The following is a 3,211-nucleotide window of genomic DNA, read 5'->3' as shown; positions in this document are numbered from 1 at the left end:
TTTCAAATTTGAAATGTTCAAATTTTATCAAATGATAAGATGACTAAAATAAAAGTTGTAGATATTAATGAGTTGAACAACTTTGGTATTCATCACTTTTTATGTTGAAATCATTTTGGGTCTTAAATTTTGGTTCGAACTTGTGATTTTTTAAAATTTTAAATTTAAAAGGTTCAAATTTTGTCAAATGTCAAGATGACCAAAATAAAAGTTATAGATCTTCACGACCTCTACAACTTTGATTTTAGCTCCTAAAGTATCAACGGAAAAGCTTGGCAAATACAGTACAAATAAAAGCAGAAAAACCATGAATCTTCGAAAAAATCCTTTAAGCAACCTAGCACCCATAATAAACACAATAAGCATTGGTGACATCTACCTTAATAATGTTTCAAAAAAAAGTACAAGTACAAGCGAATACTACGGCCAGCGTCAGTAGACAGACGCACGACCAGCTTGATCCCGAGACAGTGAGGCTTCCTCCCAATTCCAAGCCAAGCCCGAACCCACGACCTCCATCCATTCCGCTCGCGGCTGCTTCCGCCCTTCGGCCTCCGCCCAAAACCCAATCCATACTCTAGAGCTAGGCCAGGCCAACCAAACCCTAGGCCACCCGCGCCACGCCTCGCGCGCATGGCATCCATGGGCTGACCGCATCGTGGTGGGGAGCCCGGATCTGGAGCTAGGGTTCCACCGTCCTCGGCGGCACCGCCATGGAGTGGGACAGCGAGTCCGACGGCGCCGGCGAGGAGGAGCAGGAGGAGGAGGGGGAGGAGCGGGGAGGCGAGGGTGGAGGTGGTGACGCCGGGGGAGCTAGTGGGATGTTCACGTTCGCGATTGAAGGCATGCTGCATGCGTCCGGGCCGTGCGGGCTCGTCGTCACCGACGCGCTCGAGCCCGACTGCCCCATCATCTATGTCAACCGCGGCTTCGAGGAAGCCACGGGCTACCGCACCGAGGAGGTCCTCGGCAGGAACTTGTCGGTGCTACCTTATCCCATATCCTTTTATTTCAATTCGTCACGCAACTAGTTTCATTTTGGTTGCAAGGATTGCTCTGTGCCACTTAGAATCATACAGAACCTGTTGTTAGTTCTTTTGTTAGCTATATATACGTTGTATAAGCATCTGCGGTCATGATTTTGTTTCTTAGAAACGAGCTTAGGCTGGTAGGTCCTCATTTTTGCTGTTAGACTAGTCTCCCCTTTCAACTGGTCACACACCAGTTTCATTTGGTTGGAAGGATTGATCTGTGCCACTTAGAATCGAGCAAAACTTATTGTTACTGTTAGGTCTTTACTTAGCTATACGTTGTAAGCATCGATTGTTGTCATGAATTTGAGTAAGAGAGCTTAGACTGGGAGGTGCTCATTTTAGCTGTTAGAATACGCTTCCTTTCTGTGAAATAGCAAGTGCCATCTTCTTGCTATTGTTAGGTGCAAGGGTTGGCCTCCTCTTGCTATTGTTAGATGCAAGGAAGCAAAACGTAGTATTACTTTTTGTTTGTTTTGTCATGGTTTCTGTGTTGGTGATTGAGTATTAGAAATGCGGTTACAATAGTAGGTATGTAGCAGGACTGGTCGGTGCTACCTTATCCCATATCTAGTGATTGTAGGAAAATGGATTACTTCATGTTCCAAAGGAAGAGGCGTAGAAGGCTCAGGCAGCCATGTTTTCAGATCCAAACATGGCCATGGACATGATGAAGAAGAATCTATCCATGATAGTTCCTCAGGTCCTATGTTCTGCACATTGAATTATTTGTGTTGCAGTATAGTTGGCTATCTGTGTGGCATTCTACCTTATATTAACATGCTGTTTTGTCTTTTTGCAGACACTTACATTTGCATGGGTGAACTTTTTCTTTTCAGGTTTTGTTGCAGGTATGTCCATATTTGCTTAATATATATATGATTTGGGATACCTGATCTTCTCATATCTCAGCTACAAGTTTAATCCTCATATTAATTCCAATTCCATGCTATTATAAGATCACCTCTGTTAATTCCAGAAGCTCAATTCTACCTTTTGAGTCTTTGCAAAGTTATTGTATATAAACACACCTCAACTTTATCTTATGGTATCATCAATAGATGATGGAAATGATATTTTAACACATTTTGGTGTGGCAATTTGCAATCTTTGGAAGAAACCTGATACCAAAACTATGTTTTGAAGTCGCCATTTCTTTTTACTTTTAAATTGAAAATGATAGGGTAAAATGCTATTTTATAGTCACGTTCTCTATCTAGCACTTTTCAATTCCTGGCTTGTGATCCCAATAAAACTTAGAGATGCATTGTTAAGAATTAAATACTTCTGATGAAATTAGTAGTTAGCAAATTTCACGTAATAGAGCAGACATATACCCATGTGTATTATTTGCTTTTGCTGTTTTGTTATCATATCTTATCTCTAATTGTATGTAGTTAAAGCATGCTCACATATATGCCAATCTCTTTTCAGCGAAAATCCCCTTTCCGTTGACTCAGAGATTCAGGGGAATGCTGCAAAATGGGATTGACCTGAGCACTGCTGCTGTCAGCTATGTCAGCAGCCGTTCATGGTATGTATAGAATTATTATCTTTGTGTCAAGGAATTACCTTGATGATAGTGACTAGGAGCTCTATAATCTCTAACATTTACTGTTATTGATAGGTATTTTCTCAATTTATTCGACTTGAGGGGTCTTTTCAGTCTGATCCTTGGTGAAGAAAACGGTAATGATACTCACCTTTATCTCTGAAAAACTTGTTAGTGGTGTTTATTTATTGTTTTGCATTGCCTGGTGGTTTGATTATCTTTGCCTGGATGTGCAGCAACTGATGATGCACAAAAAAATGATTCAAATGGGCGATGGATTTGGATTTAACCCAACGATGGTAAGATGCTCTATGTTGTTTATGCAAATTCTTGGTGCTTGTTCCTGATGCACGGTACATCACACACCACTTATTTTCACATTCTTAACAATTATTTGTCTCCATGGAGATTTCTTAGCAGTAGCAATATCTGCATGTGTAGTTGTGACTGCATCAAATGTACTGAATTTTCAGTATTGGCTAGAGCAAATGTTTGAACTTTATTATTCTAGTTGTATTTACTTGCTGTGATTTTGTGAAACCAGTGTCAAAATGTTTAGTGTGAATTGGTGTACTTCCTGAAAATGCTTAAATATATGTCAGAGTTGAGAAAAGATTGTTGTTACTAG

General features: G+C 40.5%; 1 long non-coding RNA gene across 1 annotated transcript; it reads left to right on the top strand.

The window, feature by feature from the left end:
* Positions 1-1,181: 1,181 nt before the first annotated feature.
* LOC136547543 (uncharacterized) lies at positions 1,182-2,569 on the top strand. The gene is made up of 3 exons (XR_010781586.1): positions 1,182-1,734; positions 1,834-1,882; positions 2,466-2,569. It is a non-coding gene; the product is annotated as an uncharacterized lncRNA (long non-coding RNA).
* Positions 2,570-3,211: the final 642 nt, after the last annotated feature.

The sequence above is a fragment of the Miscanthus floridulus genome, chromosome 3 (assembly GCF_019320115.1).
Source record: "Miscanthus floridulus cultivar M001 chromosome 3, ASM1932011v1, whole genome shotgun sequence".
Taxonomy (NCBI): Eukaryota; Viridiplantae; Streptophyta; class Magnoliopsida; order Poales; family Poaceae; genus Miscanthus; species Miscanthus floridulus.
The sequence above is the reverse complement of the archived record's forward strand: the minus strand, read 5'-3'. Positions and strand labels throughout refer to the sequence as shown.